This window comes from Nycticebus coucang, chromosome 1, assembly GCF_027406575.1.
Source record: "Nycticebus coucang isolate mNycCou1 chromosome 1, mNycCou1.pri, whole genome shotgun sequence".
NCBI classification, from domain to species: domain Eukaryota; kingdom Metazoa; phylum Chordata; class Mammalia; order Primates; family Lorisidae; genus Nycticebus; species Nycticebus coucang.
The window spans coordinates 74,985,158-75,008,292 of NC_069780.1; the positions used below are offsets into that span (position 1 = coordinate 74,985,158).

The window sequence follows — 23,135 nt, forward strand, 5'->3', positions numbered from 1 at the left end:
TGCATGCCTATATGTTTTGTACTTTACCAGAGAGGAAACCCTGAGCAAAGCTAACTCAACTGATTTTTTCCCTTCCCTTTGTGAGACATGTACATTCTACCACGACCTCTGGATTGGGTAATGAGTAAGGAAGAGCTGAAAGGACAAGGAACTGTGAGCTGCTTTTCTTTTTCTTTCCTGTTACGCTTTCATTGTCAGCCTAAATGGTCCCCAATACAGGGAAGCAATACAAGTAAGAAAGACATTATATGGTTCCTGGACTGTTTGCATTTCTTAGAATGACGCTGCCACCTTCTTCCTTCGAAGCAAATTCAGGTTCAAGCAGAAGACATGGCCTATCTGGGCTGTCAGCACACTCGGTGCTCAGTTGAAGGTGCTCACCCTGTATTTGCTTTAAGTCCTGCTGAGCTCCTATGTACAGAGTCCTCCCGAGCTCTGTGTTCCTGGGAAAGTACGCACACTGTGTGTGATGGGACAGCAGGAACAGCAAACACACGTGTGGCCTCTGTCTCCTTTGCTCGCACATATGCATCACTGTCCTATCAGACTTCACTTTCAAAACACAAGTTCAAAGACAAAATGAGGAAGAATATCAAGACCATGAATGAGTACAGAGCGTAAGACCCAGCGTGGGACTCTTCTGTCCAGCTCAGACACTCACGAAGCCAGCCCTGCTTCCAGCTTTCTCTAATGGCCTCTTGATCTTTACACCCCTGAAATAAAAAGTATTTGCCAAACAAACAAAAGAACAGTTACTTTGTTCCAGACACAGCGTTCAGCACCGTATCCACATTATCTCATTTAATCCTCAAACAACTCTATAAGGTAGATTGTATTATTATGTCAATTTTATGGAACATGAGGCTTATAAAGCTTAAATTTTTTGTGTCCAATCGCATAGGTTATAAGTAGCTGAACTAGAATTTGAACTTAGGGAGTTTATTCTTTCTTTTTAAATATAATAAAAGAGACAGTTTAGGGTGGTGCCTATGGAGGGTTCAAACCCGGCCCTGGCCAAAAATTGCAAAAACAAACAAACAAAAAAAAACAAAAGAAAAATGAGAGAGAGACAGTTTGTAATAAAACTGGACTTTAAAAGAGTAATGAAAACAAGAGCTTGAGATCTGAACTAGTATTACGGAGTAAGGAATATGGTTTACTAAAAAAGTTATGGCAACTTGAGATAATATGGAGATAAATACATAGTGCTGGTGTTGCTGGCCTGCCCTCTTTATCAAGCTATTGTGAATCAGCTAGGGAGGACTGGCAAAGGAAGCTGTGCTGGCCCAGCTCTGCAACAGACTTTTTCCTTCTCCGACTTGCCATTCACTCATACTTTTGGGCCCATGATGAATGATGTCCCAGCAAGACCTACCCTTTTTGTGTTCCCTGCTGGACAGAGTCACTGCAGGAAAGTTTAAGTATCTGTCAACAATTACTCAAGAATTAAGTTTTAAAGTGCAGAGTGTTTTTCAAATAAAGTCCTCCAGCTGTAGCTATTTCTACCACTGAACAAATGCCGAAGCTAGAAGGGTGCAGCTTTCCTCCGGATCTTGCCCTGCCAAATATGTCTGGCAAAGCTGCCTGGGAATATCTTCTTGATCTGCACATACAAGTGATGGGAGCCATTTCAAGTCTTAACTTTTCGCAAGGAAAATAAAACTTCTATGGTGAATGACACCTTCACAGGACTCCCTGATCCATGTAAAATGCCATCATTCTCCAGGAAGCTCCTGGGCCCCATATAGTCTACAGACTCCAAAAGCTGTTGCTAGAAGCCTCACTGGGGTTTACGGTTTAACCATTTCATAACTATGTGGTTTTGGGTCTGTGAGTTTAGCAATTGGCTAAAATATACATTTCCTTGGTTCTGTAAAATACTGATTGTTGACTCTTCCTCTCTCCCCCACCCCAAATAATTGATGGTTTCTATTGGCTGGTTTGCATAATCACTACAGAGATCTCACAATCTGAAAATTAATGACAAAACCCATAATAGTACATGAAAACTTAAGAATGGGTTTAAAAAGAAAGATAAGATGGGAAAACAGAGGTTTAGAAATAAGTTGGGAAACAGGGTTACCACTCTGAATATATAGACACACCCATAATTACTCATGAACTGCAGCTTTAATATGAAAAGCAACAAAATCCTCATGAGTGGATTTGGGAGAAGGTAGTGATGTGGTGATTGAAGATTTTATTAGCAGATTGGATGGGCTAAGTGACAGAACGTTTAGAGGTTGGAAGGCCAGGAAAAAAAAAATCCACGTACACAAAATAATTCCACTTCCACTCCTCAGGAAACAGGTAGCTGAGCCAATATGAGACAGAGATGAGTGCAGTATGCTTTTAAATAAAAGCCAAATAAATATATATATTTTTAATTTAAGACATGGTGAGGTCTGCAATTTTCATCTCCATCTTGAAGACAACAAACTGGTGGGTTGCAACATCTTGCAGACTGGTGGGTTGCAGATGTTATACTCAGACCCCTCGTGGGACCCGCTGCTCCGTGGGTTAGGATATAGAGACGCGTAAAAAGGGAAAACATTTCACAAATTAGTAAGAAGAAAAAGTCATTCATATTCAACGTTTCCTTAATATCCTGAGACTTCTGTGGTTTGACTCAAGGGTAAAAACAATAGGAGGCACTTTGACAGCAGGGAATTTTCTCCCCTCCTCTAAAGATATAAAAAAACACTAGGAGGAGTGGTGGAGTCAGAAAATTTGTCACTGCCGTTTTCTAGACTTAGTAGGTGTGGGCAGGAATCCCCAGTAAATGTTACAGCAAGAGAGGGAAGTCCACTGGGAAAGATATGTTTATGGTCTCACAGTGGTGTTCCCCCCAAAGTCCATTGGTTGTTAGTGATCAAAATTTTTCATTATAATAAAAAAAAACCATGGTGAGGCACATACCCTTTTGACACTTATGCCTTCCAGCATTGGTAATGCCATTTGTAGCCTATGAAACTAGTAAGTGGCCAAATTTGTCTTTTCTGTGTTGACATTAACATATAGAGAAATGAAAACACAAAGGAACCACCATGAAATGTTATATTATTTGGATTCAATCACCACCAATTTTTGCCAAATCCCTCAAGATTTCCATTGTCCTGCATAGCAGGGATAAAGGAAAAATATAGAGGTGGATTTCAAACTATTTTAAGTTGCATGTTTTCTAATTTTTTTTTTCATGAGATGTCAGTAGTTCTTTAAAACCCTGTTATTGGTTTTGTCAACATTTGTTTTCCTCATATGTATTTCTGCCTCTGCCTTACATTTGTAGTCATCAATCTCAAGGAGCTGGTTTCATTTGTGAATATGCTGAAACCCAAAAGAATGAAAGAGAACAAACATTGGAGTGAAATGATGCTTTAAATGCATGGGTGCCAGACAAGAAAAGCTCTGGGTCTTTCCTATATTTGATCAATTGGCTTGTCTAATCCTTTTGACTATGGATGGTTGGCCTGACATGACTTCAGATTAGTTTAATAGGGATTAAGGTGGCATGAAGTGTATAATGCTATGCATTTGTAAGTACAGACATGCTTAGAAATTCATTTATCTTTGGGGAGTAGGGGAGGTTAGTGCAATCTCCAGCTATATTTACAAATAGATTTCAGCCACAGCCAAGCAGTGTGGAGCTGGGGAAAGTAACTGTAACTGTGGCTGCCTTGCCTTAAGCCCACAAGGCCTTTTGATTTCTGCCCAAATAAAGCAGGCCTTTGGCACTCGGCTCTCTAAGCTGGCAAGGTATCTGCATAATGTCTGCAAGAGTTTAGAATGGCCAGGAGGGGCAGGTCAAAGACAGCCAAATTATGATATCACACCCATAAAACCTCATCAGTGGTGACATATAGAAAACACTCAGTAAATTGCTTTCATTAATTTATCCTTATTAAGAAATTCTAAGCAGTGTCTTCATTCCTTGGCAGATTTCAGATTCTGCTTTTCTCCCTTCCTTCCTTCACTGGTTTTCCTTAAAAAGAATAGGCTGCCATGGGCACCGATTGACAGAAGCTGAAGAAATGTGGCTTGGGGTAGCCTAGGATGCTTTGACTGCCCAGTTCTATTTGCTTTTGGGAGAGCCAAAAACTTTCCTGAATCTTCGGCTCTGGGTCAGGATGAGAGCTGCTTCTGTAGTAAAGCAAAAGGAAACCTGGCAAGAAAAAATTCTGTGTCTCTCTTTTCTGAGGTTAAGAACGGGGAATCTGAGGTACCAGCTGACCAGACCCTGGAGTGGCCCTGGGTGGTAGTGACTAGACTCTTTTGGAAAAAGGGAATGGGAATGGTTGTGGAGCTGTCGGGATAGATACAGGTTCAGGGAAGGGGTGGGATATGCGATTGGATGTGGGCCCAGTCTTTCTTTGGGTCCACAAGTTTCCCAAGCTGAAAATCTGGCTAGTCTACAAAAATGACATCAGGAAGAACAGAGGGAAGTGAGAAGCACCGATGGGAAGCATTTCCTGGTAACTGTCTGACCCTGTCAGGAGTTTAGAACGTCACCCGTGTGGAGGCAGATATTCAGAAGTCTCATCAGCTGTCTTGTCTGGTTGCCTGGAGCAGTGCCTTGGAATTTTGACCTGAAAGCCTTACTCAGGGAGAATTTATGAGCCATTCCAGTGCCAGGTGGCTGAGAATTTTTGCATGTAAACCGGTGGTGAGAGGAGAGAGTGAGGAAGCTGAGACCAAAAGAGATAGAAATGAACAAAAACATACCCAAAGGAAGATTTATTAGGGCATGTTTAAAATGGGAATGAACGGAGAAAATGTTTTGAATATGAAAGAGAGGATAAAGGATTTCGTGTGTTTCACTGGCAAATTTTAAAACAGCAAGGATATAATTTATGTTCTACAAATAAATGCTTGTTCTTTTGTGCTTTTCTTTTATTGTGCTCAGATTGGGGGATAGTTTGAAAAATTCATGTTCTCAGATGCTAGTTACACGAGGAACTAACTGAACGTTGAGGCATTTTGGCCCGTTGAAAGAGTGTTCTTTCAACATTACCTTGCTAAGTCTCTTGCGTTCTTGAGGATTTCCATGTTGAGTGAGCATGGCAGGGGGACCGTTTACACAGTGAAGGGCATCAGTGCATGCTACTCGAGTTTGAATAACATCCACTCCAACAAAAGATGAGAAAACCAGAGATTGCAAAGCACGGTTCAAAGCAGGAAATCAACTAAGAAGATAGCTGCTCTTCCTCCCCTTCCGTGTCTGCATCTTACTGCTTTGGCAAAAATGTTGGTCCCGTACCAAAGTAATAGAGAGATGATTGTGACTACCACCAAGAAACATCATGATGCATCAAACTAGAACTACGCTGTAGTTTGGTATGAGTATCAGAGTCCTGGCTGTTTTTGACTTTACCATATGAAGACTTAAACACATCCACGCTAATTTCATCTCGTTAAAGAGTCATGGTATTCAATAGCAGAAGGTAGGGCCAAGAGATAAGGAGAGGACGCGGGGTTTTAAAGTGAAAGACAAGACAAATAAACACATCTCAGTATGTAACTGAGAGAACAGAACCGCTGTGGGAGCCCTGGATAAGGAGTGGGGACCTCTGAAGTCTAGAGCAGACTCTGCTGCTGGACAGCTGCAGAGGGAGGAGTTAGCTGACCTCTCAGTTCCCTTTAGCCCTGTGAATCTGATTCATCTTCCTAAGAAATACATTTCTAATCTCAAGAGTGCTGATAGCAACAAAGAGTGGGTGAGTCCGATTTACATCAGTGATGGAAGAGCCCTACTATTTATTCTGTATCCATAATTATTTGGGTTTCCTCTTGTGCATGCCAATTTTATCTTGAAAACTATACTTGCAGATCTATGATTTGTTGGAAAGTTCAAACGTAAAATAATTAACTGCTTAGGGTTTTTCTCCCCGCCCAGGTAAGAAGGACAAATCTGCTTCCTGGTGCCAGATCCTATTGTTTCTCCCCTCAGGGAGGTTAGATACGCTGTCAAGTTTATCACACAGATTTGATGTAACGTAGGTAGTATGTTGAGACTTTCTGCTCTTGCCTGTTTTTAAACAAACAGAAGAAAACCTTTACAAGGCTGTGTGAGCTGATATGACAACAATTTTGGATTTTGTATTTCTATTTTTCTTCCCTGGAGAAATAATTTAGAAGCTCTGGGTCAAAGGCCCTCAGGTTTTTACAAGTAATAGTGTGTTCTATTCAAAAGCAGGGCACATTTAAGTAAAAGGAATGGAAATGAAAATAAATTACAAGCTAAAAGCAAGGTCTTGGCTTCCAGGAGCCTCTCAGCTGATGGTTCCAGGTATCACTGAAATAGAAATGCTTGGAAGATACTAAACGTGAGCCGGTGCACACTGCAACTCTCGCCTTTCAGGAGAAATGTAAAGTGGTCTTGCTACTGCTGATGTAAATATGTGTAAAACAACAGCCACAAAACACCTCACCTTTCAGTACCTTTGGAAAGCTCTCCATGTTGATTGGAGAAGGAATCTGATGCAAATGACAGTTTCTCACTCCTCTCTGCGGAGAAGTGTGAAAATAAAAACAATGTGTGTACATGTGTGCGAGAGCGCACGTGTGGGGGAAGGGATGAGATAGTCATACTCAGGCTCTCTTGATGTGAATCAGTAGACAAACATTGGACCTTTCTAAATTTTATAATAAAGGCTCCCTGTCTAGAAGAAATGAAAGCAACATCGCCCACGACTTTGGCCCTGCTTGTGTCTGTACGCAGATGGCCCCGTCAGTGTGCTCTGTCAAATAGGATCCCTTTCATCTCTGACTAATGTTCTACAAGGTCTTTCTCTCTGTAGTGCCCCAGTGCTTTGTATTTATTTAGGTAACAGTGCTGGGATACTGACGGGATCCTGAGTGTAAGGATGGCACAACCTGTCATTGTCCTTTTATGTGTTTGGCTTTTAGATTTCTGATTTCCCCCATTACTTCAGTGTGGATTCAGGAAAAGAGAAAGGGAGTTGTTTGTGCTTGTAAATTACTGTTTCAAGTTGCAGATGGAGACACTGGTCCTTGCAGTAGCACTCATTAAAAACTCCATCAAACAAGCTTCATTGACTCATTGGCTGCTGTGTTGTAGTGGAGTGCTGGTCCCCGCTCCCCCTTGCGATTTTATTATTTCCTTAGCACCTCCAGTAGTGCGCTGAAGATCATCTGAGACTCAGACAGAAGGAAATGTATGCAAGGAAATTGGAAGCGAGTGTGTTTACTGTACTGGCACCTGTACCACACGTTCAACGCTGCCAGGCTTATCTGAGTAGCCGATCTTTCTGGGTCACAGCTTATTACTTTAACCCCGATGGCTTCCATTCCCTCCTCCCAAAGGGAAAATGTCACAGGAACTTAAAGGAATTATTCTCATGGCTGCCTTCACTCTTATCAGTTTTAAATACCTCGATGAAGTTTTTCAACAAGAGCAGCCACACCAAGGGTAAAGCACTGAATCATTTAGAGCAGACAACATGCAGAAGAGCATAAGATACTTTCTGTTTGAGAAATAAAAATCCACAGATAGACAAAATTACTTGGATCAAAAATCCATAGATATGCAAAATTACTGCCTTGTTGCTTCAACGCAGACCCAAAGGGGACTCAGAGTAAATTCAGGTTTCCTGCTTCTTTCTTGGAGTAACCTTCATTTCTGTAAATGCAGAGGTTTCTCAGGCATCCTGAGAAACTTGATTACTGGATTGGCATCGTGGGAATTTGCCCATCCTGTCTGAGACAATTTGTTAAATCCCATTCATATGTCCAAATGCACGATTAGGGACTTGTAGTAACCACCCATGTTCACACATCTATCATTCAGACACAAAACAAAACACAAAACACCAAATGTCTCCAGAGTTGAGCCAGATCTTTCTTATCTCTAAACAATCAAAACTTATAAAAGCCTTGGGGAATTGAAATGATTTATGAATGTGCAAAGTTGCTAAACTCTTGACAATTGTTCTTGCTAAAACAAAATTATTTATATTATCTCACATTGCTCTACGGATTTTGATCAAAACTAAAGTTTGTTTTCCTCCTCCCCAAAATGCTGTATTCTTGTTATTTATTTTCCTTGTATTTAGACGTTGCATTTGGGGGAAAAAAAAAAGTCTATGTTTTGTTTTTGTTTTTTTTTCCTCTAAAAGCTTTTTTAAGTAAGAGCCTCTGGGAAAACAACCTTTTCAATAAAATGTGAGCAAAACCTCTTCTGGTCTGAGTTGCAACCCTGTCACCAGGCTGACCAAATAGATATTCATTACCTTTTAAACACCAGGGAAAATGGTAGGCTTTACAGTGTGTGGATTTAGGCCTGGTGAAAAGAACAGTGTGGATTAAGAAGAGTGGATAAATCTTCCTCTCTTATGAGCGTGCCACGGTCCTGCTGCCACCATTTTTTTTTCTGCCATGGGTGTTTTCATAAAGCAGTTAGCAGGATATCACTGGTGTTTACACCCAGGAAGAAAATAGCAAGCCGATGTCTTATTTTCTAAAGCATTCATTTCTGGGTAAATTTGTGGCTCATAATCTGAGTGTTTTATTTGCCACTTTTAATTATATGATTTCTTAAGAATGTTCGGCTGTCAGATTTTTTCCCCTGGATACACAGCCTGCCGAAGAGAGGACACACAGCAGTGAAATGCAAAGAGCAAGGACACAATTTACATGTTGGTTACTCAGCACCGGGGTAAAACCGGAAGGCAGGGAATGTGGCAAACTAAGAACAGTATTGGTCAAGAAAAGAAACACTTTTTTAACCCTCTTCAGTATTAATTTTAGGTGATGGGTATTTTCCTCTTTCATGAGACATTGAGGCCCTCCGTTGAGAAATAATTACGTTTCATGAATGTCTGATTTAGCACTTTGTCAGCTTTAAATAAGAGAATATAAACAGCTAGAAAAATCTCCAGACTGATTCTGACGTCAGTGTTGACAGTCCCACTCTTTCATATGTGAGCTAAAATATTCAGTGTCTCTAGGCCTTCTTGTCCAGTGATCTGGCATTGTAAATTAGTGTAAGCATTTTGAAAGTAACTTGGCGATATGCTGCAAGAATCTTAAAACCATAGCCCTTAAATTAGTCATTTCTCTTGTTAGAATACAACACAAGGAAAATGAATTGGATAATAGACCAACACGTTGATTTGTTAACAATCCCCAGGTTCTCCAACTATCTGGAGTTAATTCTTTGCCTTTAATATACAGGTTAAAAAAAGCCAAACTCTCACATTAATAGCAGAAAGGTCAGTGATTTTTCAAAATGCTTAAAAATATGGAAACCAGGTGAAGACAAGACATACTTATATTACCTTGATTTGCTCTGTTATAACTTGTTCCAGAATCCTGTGTCAGACCTTTGCTGAATCCATGTGACAGCTCATCTCTCTCTATGTCACATAAGCCTTCCTGGTCCAGTCCATGCCATTTCCCTTAAGGAATGGTGGGAAGAATTTATAGCACAGGAATAACTTAAAAGTGCATGGGCCACATCCATGGAGGTAGATTTTGTTAGCTGTCCCAGAGAGTCCTTTTCCGGATAGGTCTCTTCTTGGTTCCCAAATGGCTGCCAATGTTAGTGGGCACCAGTTTTTCCTTCCAAAGCCTCCTTCCCATTATCTGGTTTCCCTGAATCTGAACAACACCAGCCTCCTGTCTCTCTTCCTCTAAACTCAACTCTTTTCTTTGAGAACCATGCACAGAGGTGCTCCAAATCATTTTCTATTTCAAAACCCTCTTCCTTCGGAGGAAATACACTTTGACTTTACTTTGTAGAGTTGTCTCAATTGTTTTATTTGGACAACCCATTCTAAACTTTCACTTGGACCTATTTTACATTTTAAACAGAAGTACTTTTAAATGTTTCTTTCAAGTACAGAGCAATCTTTCTTCTAGAGTGGTACTTTAGTCTCATTCCTTCCAGCAAACTCATGATAAACCCATTTTATCTGATGTTCTGTTAAATTGATAAAACTAAAAGTAATCTTAAGAAAAATTAGTGTTCTCTGAAAAGAAACTTGATTGGGAAAATTGAAGTATATCCATAGAATATAATAATAGCTTACAGTATATTCATAAAAACGTTTTGGCTCACATGTCACACTTTTGTTTATTTACTTATTTTTTGCCATTAAAGAAATATTTTATTTTGTCTGTATCTCTGAAGATGCTATTACTGTTAGTTTAGTAATATAAAACTACTACATGTTATTTCATTGAAAAGTCTTGGGCTAATCTCTGGAGAATTTTCATAGACAAACTCTTCTGTGTGGGGTGGATTAGTAAACACTCCAATAAAATCAATTTCCAGGAAGAATGGAGCATATACTTTATCAGCCAAGGTAAATCCTATAAAAGAGATCTTGTCAAGTAGAACTGAGACTGAACATCCTGGATTCTTCCTTGATTTGAGAAGCAAAATTTGGAAAAAGGAATCTTGACCTCCTTCCAGTAGGGCCCCCCACGGGTGAACATGAAGTAATTGTACATTTGATTCTTCCTCTGGATAAAATCTGAGTCCTCCTTGATATTCATCATCCATGGTCAACCATCCCCACGGACCCAGAGATACAGAGTGTTAAACTGGGACCAGTCATAAGACTTCCTCCTCTCAAAAGAGCCCCTTGGTATCCTGGATATCATTTCACAGTATCCACTTCGGCTACTATCTCCATCATAAGGTCCCTCAGAACTCAAAGTTCCATAGAGCAGTGCACTTTGGTTATTCTTGCCCATTTTTACTTCACTTCTGCCTCCAATTGTCTTATCAGAAGTCACTATCCACTTATCTAAATCTTCTTTCCCACAGAACTGCCAGACGACCTTGGCTTGTTCCAACAAGACCTCATGCAGAGGGCAGCCTTCTGGCCCTATGCAATGATTCACAAGTTCATCCTTCAAACGCCTAAAATGGTCCTTTATTTCATCTCTAATTGCTTTATCAAAACTAACTTCTGGCTTCTCATCAAGAGAAGTTGTATCCAAGGCAACATCTTGCTGGTGATGTTCCTGCAACCCCCCTTGAGTCCTCCTCTGTGAGGAGGCTTTGCTAGGAGCTGCCACTGGTTTCTGAGGAATATTGGAACAATAGTCTGCAAAGTGAATACCCCAAAAAGGATGCAAGCCAATACTTAGCTTTGGGCATTTTCTGAGAATATAAGTGCTGGTCAGCAATTTGTGAACAAAAGCCATGGTTTAAAAAAAAAAAAAGTCGCCCGGCGCGGTGGCTCACGCCTGTAATCCCAGCACTGTGGGAGGCTGAGGAGGGAGAATCGCTTGAGCTCAGGAGTTCGAGACTCACCTGAGCGACAGTGAGACCCCGACTCGTGAAAAAAATGGAAAAACCCAGCCGGGCGCCGCGGCGAGCGCCTGTAATCCCAGCGGCTTCCGGAGGCTGAGGCAGCGGGGTGCCCGCAGCCCGAGTCTGAGGTTGTGGTGAGCTACCACGCCCACTGCACTCTGCTCAGGGGATAGGGTGGGACCCTGTCTCAACAAAAAAAAAAAAAAAAAAAAAGTCAAAATGTAAATTTCTCCCTGAATCACCAGGGAAAAAATCTTCAGCCAATAGCCCAATTCTACCTTTCTGCAGTCTGTGACTTCCGCTTGGATACCCCCATGTCACATTTTTAAATGACATAAATGACACGAAATTGGATGACTTTTTTTGCCATGTAAAAACAGTTAAAATGAACAAAAGGAAATATACTAAAATATAGATTATTTTGGGGGGTGGAGCTATGGGTGATTTTTATTTTCTTTTAAATATTTTTATTAGTTTAAAGTTTTTCTATAATAAGCATATATTACTCTACTTAAAAGTACATATATTTAAAGTTCTCAGGAATTTGGATTTGAAAACTGTAGCTGCTTTTTTGTTTTAATTTTTCTTTTCTCCTAATACTATTTATTGTCTCTTTCTAATGGTGGCATTAGTCAAGTTAGTATGAGCCCAAATGTAATTAATGATCTAGGCTGAATGGTAGGGCCAATAATGAAAGAACTCAGGTTAATAACTGTTTAACTTAATATGGAAAAAAAAGTTAAAAACCAGTGTTGTCTAAAGAAATCATTTTGCCCATAGGATGTTTCTAGAAAAGAGAAGAACTGGACAAACTGTTAGATGTATTCTAGAAAAGCCATAATAGGGACTGTTGTTGAAAAGCCTCCAGATGGAACATTAGTCAATTAACTACCAACAAAGTGTCATCTTCATATAAATTTCTAAATTACTAACCTGGCCCTAAGTTAGAAACCACTTATAATAATCTTTCATAGCTCAGTCATGTACTGTGGGAATATAGGTAAACACTCAATTCTTCATGCTTGCTCATATACAAGCTAAGGCCTCTCAATTTTCTATAGTTAATGCCATCTGTTGTGATTAAATTTTCCCTGAACTGACATTTTGGGTTGCTGTATATTCACACACTTTATGTTCCACCAGGCTTATGGAGAAATTCCCAGTGAGATCTGTAGATAAATCTCTGGTGTCTGATGTAGCCACTTGAATGTTGTGAAATGCAACTCTTCTCAGAGCTCCCACTAGTTACATCTACAAACATATCACTCTCATGTTTCATAAGGTAATGCATTGCATTTGGGAAATAGACTCATCAAGCTTAATAATGTCCAAAATCAATAATGCAGGCATTTACAATCACAGCTACATTTACAATCACCAAAATGTGGAAACAGCCTAAATGCCCACCAAACCAGGAATGGATTAATAAGCTGTGGTATATGTATACCATGGAATACTATTCAGCCATTAAAAAGATGGAGACTTTACATTCTTTGTATTAACCTGGATGGAAGTGGAACACATTATTCTTAGTAAAGCATCACAAGAAACAAGAATCCTATGTACATAGTACTATGTACAAAAATGTAGTAAACTACGTTTACTTTAAAAGGATAAAGACATAAAGAAGTTGGGCTGCGCCTGTGGCTCAAAGACATAAAGAAGTTAAACTTTCAGTTTAAGAATATACAAAGAGAACATCAAAAGAGGTAAAAGTTGAAGGAAGGAAATAATAAAGGTAAGTGTATATTGTAATAAAGTGGACAATGAAGAAATAATAGCAAAGACTGGCAGAACCAGAAGCTGGTTGCTCAAAAAGACGAATAAAATAGAAAAATTTCAAGCAAGACTGATCTATAAGAAGAAAAAAGGTACAAGTAAGTAAGATTAGGAATAGAAAAGGGGCAAGTACAAATGCACTAGGGTCTTAAATATTCTAAGAAAACACCACAAATTTATTTCTCAAATTAGTTAACTTGGGGAAAAATGTAATTTTCTAGACCAAAATTATTTTTCTTTTTCTTGCAACATGGTATGATGATGAAAAGTATAGCCTATGAGTCATATTGCCTGGGTCTGCATCCCAGCTCATCACTCAACTCCTGGTGTGATCATGGACAAATTATTTACACTCTTAGTTTTTCCAACTCAAAAACGTGGATCATGGTAGTACCTCATAAAGGTACTTTATATCTTTATATCTTTATATGATATAAAGATTAAAATAATTATGATTACAACAGGCATAGAACACCATCAGGCAAATATTAAATGCTTAATAAATACTAATTTGTATTGTTTTGTTCATATTATTGTCAATGACTAAATCTAACTCAAGAATTAAAAAAATTAATAAATAGTAACTAAATATTGAATTGACATTCTATAGACCCGTTTCCATTGCTTTATAAATGAGTTTTGCCAGATATTGATATAACAATAATCCTCATTTTGAATAAATTGCCTCAGAAAATGGAAAAAGAAATAAGGTTAATATAACCTTGACAATGCTAGTAGAGTTATGGATAAGGATAGTATAAGAAAAGAATATTATTAAACAATGTCATTTAACAATACATATGCAAAAATATATGAATTAAAAATTGGCAAGTTAAATTCAACAATGTATTTACAATACATTATGGTCAAGGATTCTGTGAAAGGGAAGAAGACATAAGATCAGAAGAATTTATTAATGTAACACACATTAGTTCAATAAATTCATAAAAATCAAGTTGGTAAAATGTAACACAGAATCATGATATAATGCATCACAAAATAAGAATAAAGTTTTTAAAAATATTTTGTTTAAAAAATAAAACCTTATAATCTTTAAGATCTTACAAAATAGATTTTGATTGTTAAAATACATCTTTCAGAAATTTGCAGCAAATATCATACTTAATATTAAGATTCTAGAAGCATTCCCATTAAAGTAAGAAGTAAACGATCATTCCTTCACTCAACATTTCTATTCAATATTGTCGTGACATCCTAGTTATTGTAATAAGAACAAAACAAAACAAAACAAAAACTCTGTAAGTATTGGAAAGGAAGAGATAAAATATTATTTATTAGGTGATATGATTATCATCTAATTAAACAATATACAAAGTACCAGAACTAATATGAAGGCTAAGTTGTTAGAAGTGAACTCAACACACCTAAGTCAATGGCTTTCTTATACAGTATAATCCATTGCAGAATATAATAGAGAACAAACATCATATGTTAGCTACAAAATATAGAAGACATAAAAGAATAAATTCAGGGTGTCCATAAAGTCCATGTGCAATTTAAAACAAACTTTATGGACACCCTATATAATAAAAATCTCTAATAATTTATGAAGAAAGTACACATTTGTTAATAACACAAAAGAAGACAGTAAGTAATGGAGCAATATGTGGTGTTAATATAAATATAGACTCAATATCATAGTGATATGAATTTTAGTCAAAGTAATCAATATATGTCAATGTTACTTCAGTCAAAATCTAAACAGACTGTTTTATAGAACTAGACCAGCTGTTTCTAAAGTTAACATAGAGAAGCAAAAGGTCTAGAATAGTAAGGCAAATCTAAGGAAGAACAAGCTGGGAGGAACAGTTCCTATCAGACAACAAAACTCAGAAAGCAAGGGAAATTAAAATGGTGTGTATTAGGCAGAGACAGACAGATAAACAAAGGAAACATAATAAACAGCCAGAAATAGAATCACTGTTGTGGAAACTTAATATATGACTGACGTGTCATTATAAGCTATTGAATTAATCAATAAAGAGTGATGGAAAAATTAATAGTTCACAAGGAATATAGTGATAGTGATAGAACCCTCAATCAAATGATATATAAAAAGAAAAGGTTCTTAGAGTGGAGATTCGGACCAAAATGTCCAAAGAAAAATTTCAAAACTTTTAAAGTGAATACAAAATAGTATCATTATAATCCTGAGATACGAAAGAATTTTTTCAAAATAAGATATTGATATATTTGAGTATGTTAAATAAAAAAAAAGAAAAACACACAAAAAAGAAACAAATCTGTATATAAACACATAGCAAAAGCAAAATGGAAAGTCATGACCAAGACTGAGGGCAGCCTTTTCAATAGGGAGGACTATTCTTTGGAGCTAAACTATTTGAGTTCGAAACCAGATTTTACCATTTCTAAGCTGGACTACTTTGGGCCAAGTGTGTCACATCTATGGGGCTTTGTTCTCTATATACAAAATAGGGATAATAAATTTCCTCATCTTTTAGGGTTGTTGTAAAGATCCAATGAGCTCATAAGTTTAAGATGCCCTAAACAGTGCCAGACATAAGCACTTAATAAATGTTAGCAATTGTTTTATAGACTTGGCATAAAATACGTAGAGAAATACTAAAAATAAGTAAGAAAAATACAAAAAATCTGAGAGGAAAAACTGGCAAATACATGATTTAGCACTTCAAAGAAAAGGACACCCAAATGTCCAATAAACTCTTAGGTCAATGTATTTAGTTTTGATAGGTATTGCCAGATGTCTTTTCAGAGGTAATGTGGCCAATTTAAACTTCTCCTAAAATGTATGAGAGTAACCCACTCCCCCAATCGCCTCTGTACAAAAAGCTTATTATCAGATTTTTAATTTGTTTCTTATTCTAATAGGTAGAAAATGATAATTTCTTTAACTTTACAAAGCTGAATATTTCTTCACAGGTTTAAAACTTGATCTTTTTCTGCAAATTATTTATTTTTATCTCTTGCCATTTCTTAAAACTGGGTTATTTCTATTGTCAGTTTCTAGGAGCTCTTTAAATATTGGAGATATTAGTCATTTTATCTGTGACATAATTTTCACTTTTTTGTCATTGGCATTTAACTTTATTTTATATATATATATATAGTGTGTGTGTATACCATGCAGAAGTTTCTTTTTGTTTTATGACGTTTATTTTGTATCTTGGTTAGAAATGTTGGCCCCATATCAAGGCTATAAAATAATTTTTCCAAATTTTCTTCTGGTGCTTTTAATTGTTCTATTGACTTGTTATTGAAAACATTTAAATCTTTGGACCACTTGAATTTACACTTAGATTATGACATAAGGTAATTAATCTAAATTTATTTTATTCCAGATAACAGCCAACTTACTTCATATAGTGAGTGTTCCACCTTTTAAAGGCAAACTTTAGACTATTTGCAGATTTCCTTATTTTTATATATTGTTGTATTTGCAGTTATATACCAGTAACACACACTTGTAAGTGAGAAAGCAAGGCTTTAAATAGGTTTTAATATCTAATTTTGCTAATCCCTCCATCATTACCTTCCCCCCTCCCTTTTTTTGAGAGTGAGAGAATTTCTTTGCTATCTTTGTTAATTTTTCCACAGGAAGATGGCATCTGTTTGTCTAGTTCCATGAAAATCCCTTTGGCATTTTTATCAGGAAACTGTTACATTTATAAATTAATTTTCAGAGAATTAACATCTTTGTAGCATTGAGTTTCTTAATCCAAGAGCTTGCTATGTTATTTATTTGGGGAACATTTCTTTCATACGGTTTTGCAAAACTTTTTCTGGCAAGTTTCTTTTATAATAATCTTACATATTTTCTTTACTCCTTGGTATTTTCTTTTATTTTCACTGCTTATGAAAATGAGTCCTTTTATCATTATAGCTCCATATAGTATATGTTAAATCTATTTTTAATTTTTTAATTTTAGTTAATGTGAGGGTATAAACAACCAGGTTAATGTGATGATAAACAAAGAAAATTTTTCCTTTTAGATCATTTGCATTTTTTTTACTTATTTTTAGTATTTCTCTCTGTATTTTATGCCAAGTCTATAATGTATAAAAAGGTCACAATATTTGAAGGTGTTAGAGAAAGTGCCTCTTGTGGTTGTGCCATCCACCCCTACATTGTGCCTATTAAGTGAGAGTACCCAAATCCCCTGCCCTTGCCCCGTTTCCTGGTTCCTCTTCCACCAATTTGAATTGAAATGAGTTTTTTCCCCTATGTGGGTGTCAATTAGATCACCTACTTGCTTCAGATGAGTATTGAGTACATTGGATATTTGCTTTTCCATTCTTGTGATACTTTACTAGAAGAATATGTTTCAACTCCAACCAGATTAATACAAAAGATGCAAATCTCCATCCTTTTTCATGGCTGAATAATATTCCATGGTATACATATACCACAGCTCGTTAATCCATTCCCAAGTTGATGGGGATTTAGGTTGTTTCCATACCTTGGTGATTGTAAATTAAGCTGCAGTAAACAATCTAGTGCAAATGTCTTAATGATAAAATGCTTTTTTTTCTTCTGGGTAGATACCTAGTAGTGGGATTGAAGGGTCAAATGGGAGGTCTTTGAGGATTCTTCATACTTCGTTACAAAGAGGCTGTATTAGTTTGCAGTCCCACCAACACTGCAAAAGTATCTCCCTCTCTCCACATCCACACCAGCATCGGCAACTTTGGAACTTTGTGGGCTATTCTCACTGGGGTTAGGTGATATCTTAGGGTGGTTTTGATTTGCATTTCTCTCATGATTAGAGATGATGAGCATTTTTACATATGTTTATTAGCCATTCATCTGTCTTTCTCAGAGATGTCTCTCGCCCAGTGGTAGATGGGGTTGTTTGTTCTTTATTATTTGATTAATTTGACTTCTCTATAGATCCTAGTTATCAAGCTTTTGTCAGATTTGTAATGTGAAAATATCTTTCCCCATTCTGAAGGTTGCCTATTTGTTTTGATTATTGTGTCTTAGCTATGAAGAAGCTTCTCTGTTTAATTAAATCCCATTTGTTTATTTTTGTTATTGCGATTGCCACTGAAGTCTTCTTCATAAAATCTTTCCCCAGGCTGATTGCCTCAAGAATTTTCCCCATACTTTCTTGTTGAATTTTTGTTGTTTTATGCCTTAGATTTAAATATTTTATTCATCTTGAATCACTTTTTGTAAGGGGTGAAAGGTACAGGTCCAGTTTCAGTCTTTCACATTTGGTTATCTAGTTCTACCAACACCATTTATTGAATGGGGATTCTTTTCCCCAGGGTGTGCTTTTGTTTAGTTTACCAAAGATCAGATGGCTGTAAAAGACTGGTTTTATCTTTTGGTTTTCTATTTTCTGCTTGGTTCCAAAAGTTGATGTCTCTATTTTTGTGGCAATACCATATTATTTTCATCCCTGTGGACTTGTAATATAGCTTGAAGTCTGGTAGAATGATGCCTCTGACTTTGTTTTTATTATTAAAAATGGTCTTGGCTACATGAGATTTTTTTCTGGTTCCAGACAAAATGAAGAACTATTTTTTAATAGTTCTTTAAAGTATGATTTTGCTATTTTAATGGAGATTACATTGAATCTGTAGATTCCTTTGGGTAGTATAGACATTTTAACAATATTGATTCTTCCCAGTCTTCTGGAAAGAGAATTGTATCTTTAGCATCTCCACTTGTCTGTTATTGGTGTATACAAAGGCTACTGACTTGTGGATGTTGATTCTATACCCTGAAATGTTAAAGGAATTTCTTGATCACTTACAGGAGTCTTGTGGGTGAGTCTCTGGGGTTCTCTAAGTGTAAGATCGTATCATTGGCAGAGAGTGAGGGTTTGACCTCCTCTGTCCCCATTTGGATGCCCTTTATATCCTTGTCTTGCCTGATTACACTGGCCAGAATTTCTAGAACTATGTTGAATAGTAATGGTAATAGAAGACATTCAGTTTTAAGTGGGAAAAGTTTCATTTTTACTCTGTTCAGTATGCTATTAGCTGTGGATCTGTCATAGATGACTTCAATCAGCTTAAGAAATGTGCCACCTATGCCTATATTCTTAAGTATTCTTATAAAAAAAGGGTGCTGAATTTTATCAAAAGCTTTTTCTGCATCTATTGAAAAGATCATATGGTTTTTGTTTTTATTTCTGTTGATATGGTGAATTACATTTATGAATTTGTGTATATTAAACCAGCCTTCCATCCCTGGAATGAAGCCTAGTTGATCATGATGGATAATTTTTTTAATGTGTACCTATAATCTGTTGGCTAAGATTTTGTTGAGTAGTTTTGCATTGATATTTAGTGAAATTGGTTTGTAGTTATCCTTATTAGTTGAGTCCTTTCCTGGTTTTGGTGTCAGGGTGATGTTTGTATCATAGAACATGCTAGTGAAGGTTCCTTCATTCTCAGTGTTTTGGAATAGGGTCTGCAATATAGGTATAAGTTCATCTTTGAAGGTGTGATAGAATTCTAGTGTTAAGCCATCTGGTACCAGTTTTTTTTTGTTGTTGTGTTTGTTTGTTTGTAAGCTTTTTTTTTGTTTGTTTGTTTTTTTGATTTCAGTGCTTGATATTGGTCTGTTCAAGAGATCTATTTATTCTTGGTTAAGTCTAGGAAATGTGTGATTGAGTTATTGGTCCATTTTCTCCATGTTGTCAAATTTCTGGTCATGGAGTTTTTTATAGAAGTCAGAGATGATCTCTTGTTTCTCTGAGATATCTGTTGTTATTTCCCCCTTTTCATTTCTGATTGAGATTATTAGAGATTTCATTTTTGTGTTTCTAGGTAATCTGGCCAAAGGTTTTTAATTTTATTTATGTTTTTGAAAAACAAACTTTTTATGTCATTGATTTTCTGAATGATTCTTTTGTTTTAAGTTTCATTTATTTCTGATTTAATTTTGGTTATTTCTTATTTTCTGTTGGGCTTGTGATTGGATTGCTCATCCTTTTCCATTTCCTTAAGATGATTCATTAATTTATGGATGTGCTCTCTTTCTTTCTTCCTTTTTTATTTTTATTTTTATTTATTTTTTGGCAGCATCTTACTTTATCACCCTCGGTAGAGCTCCACAGCATCACAGCTCACAGCAACCTCCAATTCCTGGGCTTAGGTGATTCTCTTGCCTCAGCCTCCCCAGCAGCTGGGACTATAGGCACCTGCCACAGTGCCCAGCTACTTTTTGTTGCAGTTTGGCCAGGGCTGAGTTTAAACCCACCACCCTCAGCATATGGGGCCAGCACCCTACACACTGAGCCACAGGTGCCTCTTGATGTGCTCTCTACATCTAACATGACAAATTTCCCTCTTAGAACTGCTTTTGCAGTATGCCACACATTTTGGTAACTTGTAGCTTCATTGTTTCTATGCTTGTGGAATTTAACAATTTCCTCCTTTACCTCTTCCTTGACGCAACTGTCATTCAGCATAAGATTGTTTAATTTCCACACTTTTGTGTGGGGATGAAAGTTATTTTTGGAGTTGATTTCCTCTTTTATTGTCTTGTTGTCTGAAAAGATACAAGGTATAATTTTAATTCTTTTAGTTTTTCTGAGGTTTGATTTGTATCCTAGAATGTGATTTATTTTGGAGTATGTTCCATAAGCTGATGAGAAGGTATATTCCTTAGCTTTTGGATGGTGTGTTCTGTTTGTTTATTAAGCCCATTTGTTCTAAGGTCACATTTAAGTCCCTTGTATCCTTGTTTAGTTTTCATGTAGAGGAGCTGTCCATTTATCTTAGATGGGTATTAAAGTCTCAGATGCTATGGTGTTATGGGATATCATATTGCTCAGACCCATCAAGATCTGTTTCATAGATCCGGGAGTATTTGCATGCATAAATATTTAGAATTGAAATGTCCTCTTATTTTATTGTTCCCTTTACCAGAATGAAGTGACCTTTTGTGTCTTTCTTAACTTTAGTAGCTTTAAATGCACTTGTATCTGAAAACAAGACTGTGACCCCTCTGTTTTTCTGATTTCCATTTGCCTGAAATATTTTCTATCCCTTTACCTGACTCGTTTTGTCCTTCAAGGTTAGGTGAATTTCCTGAAGACAGTATTTGGATGGTTTGTGCTTTTTTGTCCAATCAGCCAGCCTGTTAATGGGAATTCTAGCCATTAACATTTATTGAGAGAATTGATAAATGTGGCAGAGTTCTAGTCATCTTATTTTGTGAAAGTCCATTGGTTAGTTTTATTCTTTGCATCACTGTGGAAGCTAAGTTTTGCCCTTCAGTTTCTGGCTATTTACTTGGTGGTGGGCCATTGTGATAGTGTGGAGAATAGGTCTGAGTATTTCCTACAGAGCTGGTCTTATTGTGGCAAATTTCCTCAATGTTTGCTTATCAGTAAAAGATTTGATTTCTCCATCAATTTTGAAGCTTTATTTAGTAAGATACAGAATTCTGGACATAAAATTGTTTTGTTTAAGAAGGTTAAAATAGCTGATTATTCTTGTCTGGCTTGGAAAGTCTTAGCTAAATAGTCTGCTGTCCCCCTGGTGGGTCTACCCCTATAGGTCAATTGGCACTTATTCATTGATGCTTGTAAAATTTTATCTTTTGTCTTGATTTTGGACAGTTTCATTACAGTGTGTCTTGGAGATGTACTGTTTGTGTTGGGATGACTCAGTGTTAGATGTCCCTCTAAAAAGTGTGTGTCAGACTGTTGGTGATACTTGAGAAATTTTCATTTATGCTATCCTCCAATAGGGCTTCCATTCCTTTAGGATGATCTTATTCTCCTTAAGGGATACCTATAATTCATATGTTTGGATGCTTTGTGAAGTCACATAATTCTCTGATGGAATGTTCTGCTTTTTTTTCTCTTCTTTTCTGCCTTTTTAACTACCTAGTTTAGCACAAAAGCTTTATCCTCTGTCTCTAATATTCTTTCTTCTCTATTGTCTAATCTGTTATTGATACTTTCTACTACATCTTTAAGTTCCCTAGTTGATTCCTTCAATTTGGTAAGCTCTGCCATAGCCTTTCTATATTCTTCATATCTTCATCCATTATTTGGTTCTGTTTTTATACTTTCTTGTCAATTTCATTTATTGCCTTTGCCATCCACATTTAAATTCCCTTTCTGTCATTTCCACTAATTCTTTTTTTTTGAGACAGAATCTCATTATGTTGCCCCAGGTAGAGTGCCATGATGTCACAGCTCACAGCAATCTCAAACTCTTGGGCTTAAGCAGTTCTCTTGCCTCAGCCTCCCAAGTGCCCAGACAGGTGCCCACCACAACACCCAGCTATTTTTTGGTTATAGTTGTCATTGTTTGGCAGGCCTGGGCTGGATTCGAACCCACCAGCTCCAGTGTATGTGGCTGGCACCCTAGCTGCTGAGCTACAAGTGCTGAGCCTCCATTAACTGTAGGATAAACCCTTTGCAGTACCTGCCTCATGGTCCCTTGGAGGTGAGTTGCTGTGTGTGGTTTCTCACGTTGCCAGAATTTTTCTGTTGGTTCCTCCTCATGTATGACTTCTTCTTTTTAACTTCCTTCCTCAACATTTTTTTTTCTCACTACCTCCTTCACTTTAAATTACCTTGTTTTAGAGCTTAGGTGTTTGAGTTGCCTTTTAGTATAAGGCCAAAAGGAAGAATAGGATAAAGAGTGACAAGGGAGAAAGAAAAGGAAAGGAGGGGGAAAAAGGAATAGGGAGTGAAAGAAAAGAATTAAATAAAAGGAGAAAAGGCAGCCAGAAATAGAGTGACAAGAGAAATAGTGGTATTTGGCAGGGTGCTATGGCCACACCCACAACACTAGAAATTGGGGGGGCCAGGCTGGGAAGGTCCCTCAGAGTCAGGAGCTCCTTACCAGCCTGGGGAAAAGCAAAACCCCACCTCTTCCAAGTATAGAAAGAGAAAAAAACAAACAAACAAAAAAACAAACAAACAAAAAAACAGAAGTGTGTCACAGTGGGGAACTACTAGTACTGTCTTTCCAAAGGCCAAATCTGTAAGGGCACCCTAGCCATAATTTTATGGCCTCCTTGACCCAGACCAATGCCATGATCTCCCCAGAATTCATAGAAAAGAAAAAAAATAAAAATAGATAAAGAACATTA

The 23,135-nt window shown here is 37.2% G+C and overlaps 1 pseudogene; it reads right to left on the bottom strand.

Moving 5' to 3' along the window:
- Positions 1 to 10,162: 10,162 nt before the first annotated feature.
- Positions 10,163 to 11,175, bottom strand: LOC128590443 (complex I intermediate-associated protein 30, mitochondrial-like; annotated as a pseudogene).
- Positions 11,176 to 23,135: the final 11,960 nt, after the last annotated feature.